The sequence below is a fragment of the Scyliorhinus torazame genome, chromosome 5 (assembly GCF_047496885.1).
Source record: "Scyliorhinus torazame isolate Kashiwa2021f chromosome 5, sScyTor2.1, whole genome shotgun sequence".
Lineage (NCBI taxonomy): Eukaryota > Metazoa > Chordata > Chondrichthyes > Carcharhiniformes > Scyliorhinidae > Scyliorhinus > Scyliorhinus torazame.
In genome coordinates, this window is record NC_092711.1 from 123,528,115 (window position 1) to 123,546,553 (window position 18,439).

Genomic DNA, 18,439 nt, shown 5'->3' on the forward strand with positions numbered 1-18,439 from the left:
GATTCAAACCCAAATCTGCGATGGAAGGACACACAGAATGGGGGCAGCATTTACAGTGTGAGACTGTTGCACACACTATGAGTGTGAAAGCTGTATTGAGCGCAGTGGAAAGATGCGCTGCTGTTCCTCGAGTGTTTGTTGAGCTTCTTTGGAACATTTCAGGAGGGCGAGGTCCGGGAGGTCAGCGTTAAGATGCAGCTCTCCCGTCAGTTCAATTCTCCACTCTGGCTCTGTGGATTAGATGGGTCACGTCCCTGTGAAGTTAACGCAGATCATGTTAAGTTCGATCTAATTTCTACATCTCGTGGTTTTATATGTTGAAACATCTGTTTTTGAAAGAAACAGCAGTCGTCTTGTAATAAGTGGCCTGGCCTCTCAGCCTCACCATGCGAATCTGCAGCAACACAGTGAGGTTGCACATTGTACACGTCCGTTGATTGCCAGCTGTTTCTGTAGTGTAGTGGTTATCACATTCGCCTAACACGCGAAAAGTTCGAAACCGGGCAGAAACATCTCGTACTTCCAGTTTAGTCTGTTGCTGACTATTGCCGCAATCTCGTAACTGGTCTTCATCAACGAGGAATAGCAAAATGCATGCACCCGTATGGTTGTGGTTATTTTCGAAAGCCCTGCCTTCTCAATTTAACTTCCACTTCAAGCATAACTTATCTTCAGGTCTGTAAATTTCGATTCCTGATTGTTTTATAAGTTGAGACATCGGTTTTAAAGAAACGGCTTTCTTCTTGTAATAAGTGACATGGCCTCTCAGACGAACCATGAGAATCTGCAGCAACACAGTGAGGTTGAACATTGCACAAGTCCATTGATTACTGCACCGCCAGCGGTTTCTGTCGTGTAGTGGTTAGCGCATTCCCCTAACATGCGAAAGGTCCCCGGGGCCATACCGGGTAGAAACATCAAGTGCTTCTCATGTTGTGTGAGGAATGTTTGCACAAAGTACTTGTGTTCCCCATCTCGTATGTTCGAGGATTATGAGGATTAGTCTCTCATGAGCCACTAAAATAAATTCCACATTAAGTCACAAGCACTGAATTTTCGGCAGGCAATGAGAAGAAAAGGACCTTCTTATTTTGGATATTCGGAGCTAGTTCATCCACAACAGAATTTCATGCATTTACAAATGCAGATAAACATACTTATTCACCATCTCAAACATGTCTAAATGAACGACAAATGCAACTTACTGCGGATGCTTCATTCTGAAACAAAAACAGAACATACTGGACAATCTCAGCAGGACTGACAGCCTCTGTGGAGCGAGATGGCAGCGGTCGTTCCGGGCTTGGGTGACTCTTTGTCAAAGCTGGAGAACTGGAAATGGGGTCAGATTCAGACTAATGTGGATGGGGCGGGGTTGGCGTGCCCTATTGGGCCTCGATAGAGTGGTCAGCAATCGGTGGAAAATGACGAAAATGTCTCGGACAGAAAGAAAAAGGGAATGTAAATGAGGCTAATCAAGGTGCTGATAGTGGCGCCTCAAGAGATCAGAATGTGTTAATCGCAGAAAGTAAGCAGTGTGTCAGCGAACAATTGGCGACAGGGATCAGATTGCTCAAGTAGGATGGTATGGGCTGGGGGAGGGGGGCAATGCTGAGGGTAAAACATATCAATGCAAGGAATTAAAATAAGATGATGGATACAGATGGTGGAGGGGGAAGAAGCAGATGGTGGAGGGGGAAGAGAGGTTACACAGTCTGATGTTGTTGAACTGAATAAAATGAAACATACAGAGAGCTGCCTGAATCTACTGGAATAAGTCAATAGAAGTAAGTGAATATCCACACATAGACAAGCTTTTAGAAAATGTCTTGATTGTCTCGGGAACGTATTGGTTCCCTGCTGTGTGAGCTCAGCTTCTCAAAGGAAACCCAATGTGAATGAATCCCGCCGAATGCGCCACAGAGGCTCAACAAGGAATAGCAAAATGAATGCACCCGGCTGGGCCAGTGGCGCAATGGATAACGCGTCTGACTACGAATCAGGAGATTCCAGGTTCGACTCCTGGCTGGCTCGGTAATCGAACTTTTGGCGTGCGCTTTAACTCACTGGGTGGGACAGCTGATTCTTGATGCAGAGCAAAGTGAGCAGAACGTCTTCAATTCTCGTATCGAAAGTTGATCCGACATCTGCGGAAGATACTGGAACAACTCAGCGAGTCAGGCGGGATTTGTCGACAGGACAACACAGCTCGTCTTTCACCATCACTTTTCATTAAAACCGGGACGGGTTAGAAATGTCGGACGTTTTAACCAAGTCAAATCCCGGTGGGAGCAAACAGAATGACAGGAAAGCGCTCTGACAGGGTGCAAGTCAGGAGAGATTAAATGAGAAAAGGCCTTGGGTTCCCTGGCCACAGAGTGAGGTGAGCATCGAATGAGAGAATAATTACACCACAGTATGAGGCCATTCCAGCCGCTGTGTCTGTGCCAGCTCTCAGCAACTACCGCCCGGATACAAAGACGAAGTGGAAACAAGATTCAAACCCAAATCTGCGATGCTAGTACACACAGAATGGGGGCAGCATTTACAGTGTGAGACGGTTGCACACACTATGAGTGTGAAAGCTGTATTGAGCCCAGTGGAAAGATGCGCTGCTGTTCCTCGAGTGTTTGTTGAGCTTCTTTGGAACATTTCAGGAGGCCGAGGTCCGGAAGGTCAGCGTTAAGATGCAGCTCTCCAGTCAGTTCAATTCTCCACTTTGGCTCTGTGGATTAGATGGGTCACGTCCCTGTGAAGTTAATGCAGATCATGTTAAGTTCGATCTAATTTCTACATCTCGTGGTTTTATATGTTGAAACATCTGTTTTTGAAAGAAACAGCAGTCGTCTTGTAATAAGTGGCCTAGCCTCTCAGCCTCACCATGCGAATCTGCAGCAACACAGTGAGGTTGCACATTGTACACGTCCGTTGGTTGCCAGCTGTTTCTGTAGTGTAGTGGTTATCACATTCGCCTAACACGCGAAAGGTCCCCGGTTCGAAACCGGGCCGAAACATCTCGTATTTCCAGTTTAGTCTGTTGCTGACTATTGCCGCAATCTCGTAACTGGTCTTTATCAACGAGGAATAGCAAAATGCATGCACCCGTCTGGTTGTGGTTATTTACGAAAGCCCTGCATTCTCAATTTAACTTCCACTTCAAGCAAAACATAACTTATCTTCAGGTCTGTAAAGTTCGATTCCTGATTGTTTTATAAGTTGAGACATCCGGTTTAAAGAAACGGCTGTCTTCTTGTAATAAGTGACATGGCCTCTCAGACGAACCATGAGAATCTGCAGCAACACAGTGAGGTTGAACATTGCACAAGTCCATTGATTACTGCACCGCCAGCGGTTTCTGTAGTGTAGTGGTTAGCACATTCCCCTAACATGCGAAAGGTCCCCGGGGCCATACCGGGTAGAAACATCAAGTGCTTCTCATGTTGTGTGAGGAATGTTTGCACAAAGTACTTGTGTTCCCCATCTCGTATGTTCTAGGATTATGAGGATTAGTCTCTCATGAGCCACTAAAATAAATTCCACATTAAGTCACAAGCACTGAATTTTCGACAGGCAATGAGAAGAAAAGGACCTTCTTATTTTGGATATGCGGAGCTAGTTCATCCACAACAGAATTTCATGCATTTACTAATGCAGATAAACCTACTTATTCACCATGTCAAACATGTCTAAATGAACGACAAATGCAACTTACTGCGGATGCTTCATTCTGAAACAAAAACAGAACATACTGGACAATCTCAGCAGGACTGACGGCCTCTGTGGAGCGAGATGGCAGCGGTCGTTCCGGGCCTGGGTGACTCTTTGTCAAAGCTGGAGAACTGGAAATGGGGTCAGATTCAGACAAATGTGGATGGGGCGGGGTTGGCGTGCCCTATTGGGCCTCGATAGAGTGGTCAGCAATAGGTGGAAAATGACGAAAAAGTCTCGGACAGAAAGAAAAAGGGAATGTAAATGAGGCTAATCAAGGCTAACAAAGTTGCTGATAGTGGCGCCTCAAGAGATCAGAATGTGTTAATAGCAGATCAAAGTAAGCAGTGTGTCAGCGAACAATTGGCGACAGGGTTGCTCAAGTAGGATGGTATGGGCTGGGGGGAGGGGCGCAATGCTGAGGGTAAAACATACCAATGGAAGGAATGAAAATAACTTGATTGAAATAAACAGATGGTGGAAGGAGAAGAGAGATTACACAGTCTGATGCTGTTGAACTGAATAAAATGAAACATACAGAGGGCTGCCTGAATCAACTGGAATTAGTCAATAGAGGTAAGTGAATGTCATACCCCTAGACCAACGAGCCCCGGGAAAGTAACAGAAGCACGCTGTTATTGCCATCGAAAGTCGATCTAACATCTGCGGAAAACACTGGAACAACTCAGCGAGTCAGGCGGAATTTGTCGACAGGACAACAAAGCTTGTCTTTCACCATCACCTTTCATTAAAACCGGGACGGGTTAGAAATGTCGGACGTTTTAACCAAGTCAAATCCTGGTGGGAGCAAACAGAACAACAGGAAAGCGCTCTGACAGGGTGCAAGTCAGGAGAGATTAAATGAGAAAAGGCCTAGGGTTCCCTGGCCACAGAGTGAGGTGAGCATCGAATGAGAGAATAATTACACCACAGTATGAGGCCATTCCAGCCGCTGTGTCTGTGCCAGCTCTCAACAACTACCGCCCGGATACAAAGAAGAAGTGGAAACAAGATTCAAACCCAAATCTGCGATGGAAGGACACACAGAATGGGGGCAGCATTTACAGTGTGAGACTGTTGCACACACTATGAGTGTGAAAGCTGTATTGAGCGCAGTGGAAAGATGCGCTGCTGTTCCTCGAGTGTTTGTTGAGCTTCTTTGGAACATTTCAGGAGGGCGAGGTCCGGGAGGTCAGCGTTAAGATGCAGCTCTCCCGTCAGTTCAATTCTCCACTTTGGCTCTGTGGATTAGATGGGTCACGTCCCTGTGAAGTTAACGCCGATCATGTTAAGTTCGATCTAATTTCTACATCTTGTGGTTTTATATGTTGAAACATCTGCTTTGAAAGAAACAGCAGTCGTCTTGTAATAAGTGGCCTAGCCTCTCAGCCTCACCATGCGAATCTGCAGCAACACAGTGAGGTTGCACATTGTACACGTCCGTTGATTGCCAGCTGTTTCTGTAGTGTAGTGGTTATCACATTCGCCTAACACGCGAAAAGTTCGAAACCGGGCAGAAACATCTCGTACTTCCAGTTTAGTCTGTTGCTGACTATTGCCGCAATCTCGTAACTGGTCTTCATCAACGAGGAATAGCAAAATGCATGCACCCGTATGGTTGTGGTTATTTTCGAAAGCCCTGCCTTCTCAATTTAACTTCCACTTCAAGCATAACTTATCTTCAGGTCTGTAAAGTTCGATTCCTGATTGTTTTATAAGTTGAGACATCGGTTTTAAAGAAACGGCTGTCTTCTTGTAATAAGTGACATGGCCTCTCAGACGAACCATGAGAATCTGCAGCAACACAGTGAGGTTGAACATTGCACAAGTGCATTGTTTACTGCACCGCCAGCGGTTTCTGTCGTGTAGTGGTTAGCACATTCCCCTAACATGCGAAAGGTCCCCGAGGCCATACCGGGTAGAAACATCAAGTGCTTCTCATGTTGTGTGAGTAATGTTTGCACAAAGTACTTTTGTTCCCCCATCTCGTATGTTCGAGGATTATGAGGATTAGTCTCTCATGAGCCACTAAAATAAATTCCACATTAAGTCACAAGCACTGAACTTTCGACAGGCAATGAGAAGAAAATGACCTTCTTATTTTGGATATTCGGAGCTAGTTCATCCACAACAGAATTTCATGCATTTACAAATGCAGATAAACATACTTATTCACCATCTCAAACATGTCTAAATGAACGACAAACGCAACTTACTGCGGATGCTTCATTCTGAAACAAAAACAGAACATACTGGACAATCTCAGCAGGACTGACAGCCTCTGTGGAGCGAGATGGCAGCGGTCGTTCCGGGCCTGGGTGACTCTTTGTCAAAGCTGGAGAACTGGAAATGGGGTCAGATTCAGACTAATGTGGATGGGGCGGGGTTGGCGTGCCCTATTGGGCCTCGATAGAGTGGTCAGCAATAGGTGGAAAATGACGAAAATGTCTCGGACAGAAAGAAAAAGGGAATGTAAATGAGGCTAATCAAGGTGCTGATAGTGGCGCCTCAAGAGATCAGAATGTGTTAATCGCAGAAAGTAAGCAGTGTGTCAGCGAACAATTGGCGACAGGGATCAGATTGCTCAAGTAGGATGGTATGGGCTGGGGGAGGGGGGCAATGCTGAGGGTAAAACATATCAATGCAAGGAATTAAAATAAGATGATGGATACAGATGGTGGAGGGGGAAGAAGCAGATGGTGGAGGGGGAAGAGAGGTTACACAGTCTGATGTTGTTGAACTGAATAAAATGAAACATACAGAGAGCTGCCTGAATCTACTGGAATAAGTCAATAGAAGTAAGTGAATAACCACACATAGACAAGCTTTTAGAAAATGTCTTGATTGTCTCAGGAACGTATTGCTTCCCTGCTGTGTGAGCTCAGCTTCTCAAAGGAAACCCAATGTGAATGAATCCCGCCGAATGCGCCACAGAGGCTCAATAAGGAATAGCAAAATGCATGCACCCGGCTGGGCCAGTGGCGCAATGGATAACGCGTCTGACTACGAATCAGGAGATTCCAGGTTCGACTCCTGGCTGGCTCGGAATTCGAACTTTTGGCGTGCGCTTTAACTCACTGGGTGGGACAGCTGATTCTTGATGCAGAGCAAAGTGAGCAGTACGTCTTCAATTCTCGTATCGAAAGTTGATCCGACATCTGCGGAAGATACTGGAACAACTCAGCGAGTCAGGCGGGATTTGTCGACAGAACAACACAGCTCGTCTTTCACCATCACTTTTCATTAAAACCGGGACGGGTTAGAAATGTCGGACGTTTTAACCAAGTCAAATCCCGGTGGGAGCAAACAGAATAACAGGAAAGCGCTCTGACAGGGTGCAAGTCAGGAGAGATGAAATGAGAAAAGGCCGAGGGTTCCCTGGCCACAGAGTGAGGTGAGCATCGAATGAGAGAATAATTACACCACAGTATGAGGCCATTCCAGCCGCTGTGTCTGTGCCAGCTCTCAGCAACTACCGCCCGGATACAAAGACGAAGTGGAAACAAGATTCAAACCCAAATCTGCGATGGCAGTACACACAGAATGGGGGCAGCATTTACAGTGTGAGACGGTTGCACACACTATGAGTGTGAAAGCTGTATTGAGCCCAGTGGAAAGATGCGCTGCTGTTCCTCGAGTGTTTGTTGAGCTTCTTTGGAACATTTCAGGAGGCCGAGGTCCGGAAGGTCAGCGTTAAGATGTAGCTCTCCAGTCAGTTCAATTCTCCACTTTGGCTCTGTGGATTAGATGGGTCACGTCCCTGTGAAGTTAACGCAGATCATGTTAAGTTCGATCTAATTTCTACATCTTGTGGTTTTATATGTTGAAACATCTGCTTTTGAAAGAAACAGCAGTCGTCTTGTAATAAGTGGCCTGGCCTCTCAGCCTCACCATGCGAATCTGCAGCAACACAGTGAGGTTGCACATTGTACACGTCCGTTGATTTCCAGCTGTTTCTATAGTGTAGTGGTTATCACATTCGCCTAACACGCGAAAAGTTCGAAACCGAGCAGAAACATCTCGTACTTCCAGTTTAGTCTGTTGCTGACTATTGCCGCAATCTCGTAACTGGTCTTCATCAACGAGGAATAGCAAAATGCATACACCCGTATGGTTGTGGTTATTTTCGAAAGCCCTGCCTTCTCAATTTAATTTCCACTTCAAGCATAACTTATCTTCAGGTCTGTAAAGTTCGATTCCTGATTGTTTTATAAGTTGAGACATCGGTTTTAAAGAAACGGCTGTCTTCTTGTAATAAGTGACATGGCCTCTCAGACGAACCATGAGAATCTGCAGCAACACAGTGAGGTTGAACATTGCACAAGTCCATTGATTACTGCACCGCCAGCGGTTTCTGTAGTGTAGTGGTTAGCACATTCCCCTAACATGGGACAGGTCCCCGAGGCCATACCGGGTAGAAACATCAAGTGCTTCTCATGTTGTGTGAGGAATGTTTGCACAAAGTACTTTTGTTCCCCCATCTCGTATGTTCGAGGATTATGAGGTTCAGTCTCTCATGAGCCACTAAAATAAATTCCACATTAAGTCACAAGCACTGAATTTTCGACAGGCAATGAGAAGAAAAGGACCTTCTTATTTTGGACATTCGGAGCTAGTTCATCCACAACAGAATTTCATGCATTTACAAATGCAGATAAACATACTTATTCACCATCTCAAACATGTCTAAATGAACGACAAATGCAACTTATGCGGATGCTTCATTCTGAAACAAAAACAGAACATACTGGACAATCTCAGCAGGACTGACAGCCTCTGTGGAGCGAGATGGCAGCGGTCGTTCCGGGCCTGGGTGATTCTTTGTCAAAGCTGGAGAACTGGAAATGGGGTCAGATTCAGACTAATGTGGATGGGGCGGGGTTGGCGTGCCCTATTGGGCCTCGATAGAGTGGTCAGCAATAGGTGGAAAATGACGAAAATGTCTCGGACAGAAAGAAAAAGGGAATGTAAATGAGGCTAATCAAGGCTAACAAAGGTGCTGATAGTGGCGCCTCAAGAGATCAGAATGTGTTAATAGCAGAACAAAGTAAGCAGTGTGTCAGCGAACAATTGGCCACAGCGATCAGATTGCTCAAGTAGGATGGTATGGGCTGGGGGGAGGGGGGCAATGCTGAGGGTAAAACATACCAATGGAAGGAATGAAAATAACTTGATGGAAATAAACAGATGGTGGAGGGAGAAGAGAGATTACACAGTCTGATGTTGTTGAACTGAATAAAATGAAACATACAGAGAGCTGCCTGAATCTACTGGAATAAGTCAATAGAGGTAAGTGAATGTCCACACATAGACAAGCTTTTAGACAATGTCGCGATTGTCTCGCGAACCTATTGGTTCCCTGCTGTGTGAGCTCAGCTTCTCAAAGCAAACCCAATGTGAATGAATCCCGCCGAATGAGCCGCATAGAAATGAAGAAAACATATCGCCTGACCAACAGAAAACGTTATCAAAGGACTCGTCCGGGATTTGAACCCGGGACCTCCCGCAGGTTTCGCAATCGAGACACCCAAAGCGAGAATCATACTCCTAGACCAACGAGCCGCGGAACTGGCACAGAAGCACGCTGTTATAGCCATCGAAAGTTGATCCAACATCTGCGGAAGATACTGGAACAACTCAGCGAGTCAGGCGGGATTTGTCGACAGGACAACAAAGCTCGTCTTTCACCATCACCTTTCATTAAAACCGGGACGGGTTAGAAATGTCGGACGTTTTAACCAAGTCAAATCCCGGTGGGAGCAAACAGAACAACAGGAAAGCGCTCTGACAGGGTGCAAGTCAGGAGAGATTAAATGAGAAAAGGCAGTCATTACATTGATTACATAGAACATACAGTGCAGAAGGAGGCCATTCGGCCCATCGAGTCTGCACCGACCCACATTAATCCCTCACTTCCACCTTATCCCCGCAACCCAATAACCCCTCCCAACCCTTATGGACACTACGGGTAATTTAGCATGGACAATCCACCTAACCTGCACGTCTTTGGACTGTGGGAGGAAACCGGAGCACCCGGAGGAAACCCACGCAGACACGGGGAGAACGTGCAAACTCCGCACAGACAGTGACCCAGCGGGGAATCGAACCTGGGACCCTGGCGCTGTGAAGCCACAGTGCTAATCACTTGTGCTACCGTGCTGCCCACAAATCACAGTCGTCTTGTAATAAGTGGCCTAGCCTCTCAGCCTCACCATGCGAATCTGCAGCAGCACAGTGAGGTTGCACATTGTACACGTCCGTGGATTGCCAGTTGTTTCTGTAGTGTAGTGGTTATCACATTCGCCTCACACGCGAAAAGTCCCCGGTTCGAAACCGGGCAGAAACATCTCGTACTATCAGGTTAGTCTGTTGCTGACTATTGCCGCAATCTCATAACTGGTCTTCATCACCGAGGAATAGCAAAATGCATGCACCCGTATGGTTGTGGTTATTTTCGAAAGCCCTGCCTTCTCAATTTAACTTCCACTTCAAGCAAAACATAACTTATCTTCAGGTCTGTAAATTTCGATTCCTGATTGTTTTCTAAGTTGAGACATCGGTTTTAAAGAAACGGCTGTCTTCTTGTCATAAGTGACATGGCCTCTCAGACGAACCATGAGAAGCTGCAGCAACACAGTGAGGTTGAACATTGCATAAGTCCATTGATTACTGCACCGCCAGCGGTTTCTGTAGTGTAGTGGTTAGCACATTCCCCTAACATGCGAAAGGTCCCCGGGGCCATACCGGGTAGAAACATCAAGTGCTTCTCATGTTGTGTGAGGAATGTTTGCACAAAGTACTTTTGTTCCCCCATCTCGTATGTTCGAGGATTATGAGGTTTAGTCTCTCATGAGCCACTAAAATAAATTCCACATTAAGTCACAAGCACTGAATTTTCGACAGGCAATGAGAAGAAAAGGACCTTCTTATTTTGGATATTCGGAGCTAGTTCATCCACAACAGAATTTCATGCATTTACAAATGCAGATAAACATACTTATTCACCATCTCAAACATGTCTAAATAAACGACAAATGCAACTTACTGCGGATGCTTCATTCTGAAACAAAAACAGAACATACTGGACAATCTCAGCAGGACTGACAGCCTCTGTGGAGCGAGATGGCAGCGGTCGTTCCGGGCCTGGGTGACTCTTTGTCAAAGCTGGAGAACTGGAAATGGGGTCAGATTCAGACTAATGTGGATGGGGCGGGGTTGGCGTGCCCTATTGGGCCTCGATAGAGTGGTCAGCAATAGGTGGAAAATGACGAAAATGTCTCGGACAGAAAGAAAAAGGGAATGTAAATGAGGCTAATCAAGGCTAACAAAGGTGCTGATAGTGGCGCCTCAAGAGATCAGAATGTGTTAATAGCAGAACAAAGTAAGCAGTGTGTCAGCGAACAATTGGCGACAGGGTTGCTCAAGTAGGATGGTATGGGCTGGGGGGAGGGGGGCAATGCTGAGGGTAAAACATACCAATGGAAGGAATGAAAATAACTTGATGGAAATAAACAGATGGTGGAGGTAGAAGAGAGATTACACAGTCTGATGTTGTTGAACTGAATAAAATGAAACATACAGAGAGCTGCCTGAATCAACTGGAATTAGTCAATAGAGGTAAGTGAATGTCATACCCCTAGACCAACGAGCCCCGGGAACGTAACAGAAGGACGCTGTTATTGCCATCGAAAGTCGATCTGCGGAAAATACTGGAACAACTCAGCGAGTCAGGCGGGATTTGTCGACAGGACAACAAAGCTCGTCTTTCACCATCACCTTTCATTAAAACCGGGGAAGGTTAGAAATGTCGGACGTTTTAACCAAGCCAAATCCTGGTGGGAGCAAACAGAACAACAGGAAAGCGGTCTGACAGGGTGCAAGTCAGGAGAGATTAAATGAGAAAAGGCCTAGGGTTCCCTGGCCACAGAGTGAGGTGAGCATCGAATGAGAGGATAATTACACCACAGTATGAGGCCATTCTAGCCGCTGTGTCTGTGCCAGCTCTCAACAACTACCGCCCGGATACAAAGAAGAAGTGGAAACAAGATTCAAACCCAAATCTGCGATGGAAGTACACACAGAATGGGGGCAGCATTTACAGTGTGAGACTGTTGCACACACTATGAGTGTGCAAGCTGTATTGAGCCCAGTGGAAAGATGCGCTGCTGTTCCTCGAGTGTTTGTTGAGCTTCTTTGGAACATTTCAGGAGGCCGAGGTCCGGGAGGTCAGCGTTAAGATGCAGCTCTCCAGTCAGTTCAATTCTCCACTTTGGCTCTGTGGATTAGATGGGTCACGTCCCTGTGAAGTTAACGCAGATCATGTTAAGTTCGATCTAATTTCTACATCTTGTGGTTTTATATGTTGAAACATCTGCTTTTGAAAGAAACAGCAGTCGTCTTGTAATAAGTGGCCTGGCCTCTCAGCCTCACCATGCGAATCTGCAGCAACACAGTGAGGTTGCACATTGTACACGTCCGTTGATTTCCAGCTGTTTCTATAGTGTAGTGGTTATCACATTCGCCTAACACGCGAAAAGTTCGAAACCGAGCAGAAACTTCTCGTACTTCCAGTTTAGTCTGTTGCTGACTATTGCCGCAAACTCGTAACTGGTCATCATCAACGAGGAATAGCAAAATGCATGCACCCGTATGGTTGTGGTTATTTTCGAAAGCCCTGCCTTCTCAATTTAACTTCCACTTCAAGCATAACTTATCTTCAGGTCTGTAAAGTTCGATTCCTGATTGTTTTATAAGTTGGGACATCGGTTTTAAAGAAACGGCTGTCTTCTTGTAATAAGTGACATGGCCTCTCAGACGAACCATGAGATTCTGCAGCAACACAGTGAGGTTGAACATTGCACAAGTCCATTGATTACTGCACCGCCAGCGGTTTCTGTAGTGTAGTGGTTAGCACATTCCCCTAACATGGGAAAGGTCCCCGAGGCCATACCGGGTAGAAACATCAAGTGCTTCTCATGTTGTGTGAGGAATGTTTGCACAAAGTACTTTTGTTCCCCCATCTCGTATGTTCGAGGATTATGAGGTTTAGTCTCTCATGAGCCACTAAAATAAATTCCACATTAAGTCACAAGCACTGAATTTTCGACAGGCAATGAGAAGAAAAGGACCTTCTTATTTTGGATATTCGGAGCTAGTTCATCCACAACAGAATTTCATGCATTTACAAATGCAGATAAACATACTTATTCACCATCTCAAACATGTCTAAATGAACGACAAATGCAACTTACTGCGGATGCTTCATTCTGAAACAAAAACAGAACATACTGGACAATCTCAGCAGGACTGACAGCCTCTGTGGAGCGAGATGGCAGCGGTCGTTCCGGGCCTGGGTGACTCTTTGTCAAAGCTGGAGAACTGGAAATGGGGTCAGATTCAGACTAATGTGGATGGGGCGGGGTTGGCGTGCCCGATTGGGCCTCGATAGAGTGGTCAGCAATAGGTGGAAAATGACGAAAATGTCTCGGACAGAAAGAAAAAGGGAATGTAAATGAGGCTAATCAAGGCTAACAAAGGTGCTGATAGTGGCGCCTCAAGAGATCAGAATGTGTTAATAGCAGAACAAAGTAAGCAGTGTGTCAGCGAACAATTGGCGACAGGGTTGCTCAAGTAGGATGGTATGGGCTGGGGGGAGGGGGGCAATGCTGAGGGTAAAACATACCAATGGAAGGAATGAAAGTAACTTGATGGAAATAAACAGATGGTGGAGGTAGAAGAGAGATTACACAGTCTGATTTTGTTGAACTGAATAAAATGAAACATACAGAGAGCTGCCTGAATCTACTGGAATAAGTCAATAGAGGTAAGTGAATGTCCACACATAGACAAGCTTTTAGACAATGTCGCGATTGTCTCGCGAACCTATTGGTTCCCTGCTGTGTGAGCTCAGCTTCTCAAAGCAAACCCAATGTGAATGAATCCCGCCGAATGAACCGCAGAGAAATGAAGAAAACATATCGCCTGACCAACAGAAAACGTTATCAAAGGGCTCGTCCGGGATTTGAACCCGGGACCGCCCGCAAGTTTAGCAATCGAGACACCCAAAGCGAGAATCATACTCCTAGACCAACGAGCCGCGGAGCTAGCACAGAAGCACGCTGTTATAGCCATCGAAAGTTGATCCAACATCTGCGGAAGATACTGGAACAACTCAGCGAGTCAGGCGGGATTTGTCGACAGGACAACAAAGCTCGTCTTTCACCATCACCTTTCATTAAAACCGGGACGGGTTAGAAATGTCGGACGTTTTAACCAAGTCAAATCCCGGTGGGAGCAAACAGAACAACAGGAAAGCGCTCTGACAGGGTGCAAGTCAGGAGACATTAAATGAGAAAAGGCAGTCGTCTTGTAATAAGTGTCCTAGCCTCTCAGCCTCACCATGCGAATCTGCAGCAGCACAGTGAGGTTGCACATTGTACACGTCCGTGGATTGCCAGCTGTTTCTGTAGTGTAGTGGTTATCACATTCGCCTCACACGCGAAAGGTCCCCGTTTCGAAACCGGGCAGAAACATCTCGTACTACCAGGTTAGTCTGTTGCTGACTATTGCCGCAATCTCATAACTGGTCTTCATCACCGAGGATTAGCAAAATGCATGCACCCGTATGGTTGTGGTTATTTTCGAAAGCCCTGCCTTCTCAATTTAACTTCCACTTCAAGCAAAACATAACTTATCTTCAGGTCTGTAAATTTCGATTCCTGATTGTTTTCTAAGTTGAGACATCGGTTTTAAAGAAACGGCTGTCTTCTTGTCATAAGTGACATGGCCTCTCAGACGAACCATGAGAAGCTGCAGCAACACAGTGAGGTTGAACATTGCATAAGTCCATTGATTACTGCACCGCCAGCGGTTTCTGTAGTGTAGTGGTTAGCACATTCCCCTAACATGCGAAAGGTCCCCGGGGCCATACCGGGTAGAAACATCAAGTGCTTCTCATGTTGTGTGAGGAATGTTTGCACAAAGTACTTTTGTTCCCCCATCTCGTATGTTCGAGGATTATGAGGTTTAGTCTCTCATGAGCCACTAAAATAAATTCCACATTAAGTCACAAGCACTGAATTTTCGACAGGCAATGAGAAGAAAAGGACCTTCCTATTTTGGATATTCGGAGCTAGTTCATCCACAACAGAATTTCATGCATTTACAAATGCAGATAAACATACTTATTCACCATCTCAAACATGTCTAAATAAACGACAAATGCAACTTACTGCGGATGCTTCATTCTGAAACAAAAACAGAACATACTGGACAATCTCAGCAGGACTGACAGCCTCTGTGGAGCGAGATGGCAGCGGTCGTTCCGGGCCTGGGTGACTCTTTGTCAAAGCTGGAGAACTGGAAATGGGGTCAGATTCAGACTAATGTGGATGGGGCGGGGTTGGCGTGCCCTATTGGGCCTCGATAGAGTGGTCAGCAATAGGTGGAAAATGACGAAAATGTCTCGGACAGAAAGAAAAAGGGAATGTAAATGAGGCTAATCAAGGCTAACAAAGGTGCTGATAGTGGCGCCTCAAGAGATCAGAATGTGTTAATAGCAGAACAAAGTAAGCAGTGTGTCAGCGAACAATTGGCGACAGGGTTGCTCAAGTAGGATGGTATGGGCTGGGGGGAGGGGGGCAATGCTGAGGGTAAAACATACCAATGGAAGGAATGAAAATAACTTGATGGAAATAAACAGATGGTGGAGGTAGAAGAGAGATTACACAGTCTGATGTTGTTGAACTGAATAAAATGAAACATACAGAGAGCTGCCTGAATCAACTGGAATTAGTCAATAGAGGTAAGTGAATGTCATACCCCTAGACCAACGAGCCCCGGGAACGTAACAGAAGCACGCTGTTATTGCCATCGAAAGTCGATCTAACATCTGCGGAAAATACTGGAACAACTCAGCGAGTCAGGCGGGATTTGTCGACAGGACAACAAATCTCGTCTTTCACCATCACCTTTCATTTAAACCGGGGCGGGTTAGAAATGTCGGACGTTTTAACCAAGTCAAATCCTGGTGGGAGCAAACAGAACAACAGGAAAGCGGTCTGACAGGGTGCAAGTCAGGAGAGATTAAATGAGAAAAGGCCTAGGGTTCCCTGGCCACAGAGTGAGGTGAGCATCGAATGAGAGGATAATTACACCACAGTATGAGGCCATTCTAGCCGCTGTGTCTGTGCCAGCTCTCAACAACTACCGCCCGGATACAAAGAAGAAGTGGAAACAAGATTCAAACCCAAATCTGCGATGGAAGTACACACAGAATGGGGGCAGCATTTGCAGTGTGAGACTGTTGCACACACTATGAGTGTGCAAGCTGTATTGAGCCCAGTGGAAAGATGCGCTGCTGTTCCTCGAGTGTTTGTTGAGCTTCTTTGGAACATTTCAGGAGGCCGAGGTCTGGGAGGTCAGCGTTAAGATGCAGCTCTCCAGTCAGTTCAATTCTCCACTTTGGCTCTGTGGATTAGATGGGTCACGTCCCTGTGAAGTTAACGCAGATCATGTTAAGTTCGATCTAATTTCTACATCTTGTGGTTTTATATGTTGAAACATCTGTTTTTGAAAGAAACAGCAGTCGTCTTGTAATAAGTGGCCTGGCCTCTCAGCCTCACCATGCGAATCTGCAGCAACACAGTGAGGTTGCACATTGTACACGTCCGTTGATTGCCAGCTGTTTCTGTAGTGTAGTGGTTATCACATTCAGCTAACACGCGAAAAGTTCGAAACCGAGCAGAAACTTCTCGTACTTCCAGTTTAGTCTGTTGCTGACTATTGCCGCAATCTCGTAACTGGTCTTCATCAACGAGGAATAGCAAAATGCATGCACCCGTATGGTTGTGGTTATTTTCGAAAGCCCTGCCTTCTCAATTTAACTTCCACTTCAAGCAAAACTTAACTTCAGGTCTGTAAAGTTCGATTCCTGATTGTTTTATAAGTTGAGACATCGGTTTTAAAGAAACGGCTGTCTTCTTGTAATAAGTGACATGGCCTCTCAGACGAACCATGAGAATCTGCAGCAACACAGTGAGGTTGAACACTGCACAAGTCCATTGATTACTGCACCGCCAGCGGTTTCTGTAGTGTAGTGGTTAGCACATTCCCCTAACATGCGAAAGGTCCCCGAGGCCATACCGGGTAGAAACATCAAGTGCTTCTCATGTTGTGTGAGGAATGTTTGCACAAAGTACTTTTGTTCCCCCATCTCGTATGTTCGAGGATTATGAGGTTTAGTCTCTCATGAGCCACTAAAATAAATTCCACATTAAGTCACAAGCACTGAATTTTCGACAGGCAATGAGAAGAAAAGGACCTTCTTATTTTGGATATTCGGAGCTAGTTCATCCACAACAGAATTTCATGCATTTACAAATGCAGATAAACATACTTATTCACCATCTCAAACATGTCTAAATGAACGACAAATGCAACTTACTGCGGATGCTTCATTCTGAAACAAAAACAGAACATACTGGACAATCTCAGCAGGACTGACAGCCTCTGTGGAGCGAGATGGCAGCGGTCGTTCCGGGCTTGGGTGACTCTTTGTCAAAGCTGGAGAACTGGAAATGGGGTCAGATTCAGACTAATGTGGATGGGGCGGGGTTGGCGTTCCCGATTGGGCCTCGATAGAGTGGTCAGCAATAGGTGGAAAATGACGAAAATGTCTCGGACAGAAAGAAAAAGGGAATGTAAATGAGGCTAATCAAGGCTAACAAAGGTGCTGATAGTGGCGCCTCAAGAGATCAGAATGTGTTAATAGCAGAACAAAGTAAGCAGTGTGTCAGCGAACAATTGGCCACAGGGATCAGATTGCTCAAGTAGGATGGTATGGGCTGGGGGGAGGGGGGCAATGCTGAGGGTAAAACATACCAATGGAAGGAATGAAAATAACTTGATGGAAATAAACAGATGGTGGAGGGAGAAGAGAGATTACACAGTCTGATGTTGTTGAACTGAATAAAATGAAACATACAGAGAGCTGCCTGAATCTACTGGAATAAGTCAATAGAGGTAAGTGAATGTCCACACATAGACAAGCTTTTAGACAATGTCGCGATTGTCTCGCGAACCGATTGGTTCCCTGCTGTGTGAGCTCAGCTTCTCAAAGCAAACCCAATGTGAATGAATCCCGCCGAATGAGCCGCATAGAAATGAAGAAAACATATCGCCTGACCATCAGAAAACGTTATCAAAGTGCTCGTCCGGGATTTGAACCCGGGACCTCCCGCAAGTTTCGCAATCGAGACACCCAAAGCGAGAATCATACTCCTAGACCAACGAGCCGCGGAACTGGCACAGAAGCACGCTGTTATAGCCATCGAAAGTTGATCCAACATCTGCGGAAGATACTGGAACAACTCAGCGAGTCAGGCGGGATTTGTCGACAGGACAACAAAGCTCGTCTTTCACCATCACCTTTCATTAAAACCGGGACGGGTTAGAAATATCGGACGTTTTAACCAAGTCAAATCCCGGTGGGAGCAAACAGAACAACAGGAAAGCGCTCTGACAGGGTGCAAGTCAGGAGAGATTAAATGAGAAAAGGCAGTCGTCTTGTAATAAGTGGCCTAGCCTCTCAGCCTCACCATGCGAATCTGCAGCAGCACAGTGAGGTTGCACATTGTACACATCCGTGGATTGCCAGCTGTTTCTGTAGTGTAGTGGTTATCACATTCGCCTCACACGCGAAAGGTACCCGGTTCGAAACCGGGCAGAAACA

General features: G+C 45.9%; 6 non-coding genes across 6 annotated transcripts; all 6 read left to right on the top strand.

The window, feature by feature from the left end:
• The first annotated feature begins 1,961 nt into the window (after positions 1–1,961).
• Positions 1,962–2,034, top strand: trnar-acg (transfer RNA arginine (anticodon ACG)). The gene has a single exon. It is a non-coding gene; the product is annotated as a tRNA-Arg (tRNA).
• Positions 2,035–2,941: 907 nt separating this feature from the next.
• Positions 2,942–3,014, top strand: trnav-aac (transfer RNA valine (anticodon AAC)). Its single transcript has one exon. It is a non-coding gene; the product is annotated as a tRNA-Val (tRNA).
• A 3,666-nt stretch (positions 3,015–6,680) lies between these two features.
• trnar-acg (transfer RNA arginine (anticodon ACG)) lies at positions 6,681–6,753 on the top strand. Its single transcript has one exon. It is a non-coding gene; the product is annotated as a tRNA-Arg (tRNA).
• Positions 6,754–9,981: 3,228 nt separating this feature from the next.
• trnav-cac (transfer RNA valine (anticodon CAC)) lies at positions 9,982–10,054 on the top strand. Its single transcript has one exon. It is a non-coding gene; the product is annotated as a tRNA-Val (tRNA).
• Positions 10,055–14,167: 4,113 nt separating this feature from the next.
• On the top strand, positions 14,168–14,240 carry trnav-cac (transfer RNA valine (anticodon CAC)). The gene has a single exon. It is a non-coding gene; the product is annotated as a tRNA-Val (tRNA).
• Positions 14,241–18,366: 4,126 nt separating this feature from the next.
• trnav-cac (transfer RNA valine (anticodon CAC)) lies at positions 18,367–18,439 on the top strand. The gene has a single exon. It is a non-coding gene; the product is annotated as a tRNA-Val (tRNA).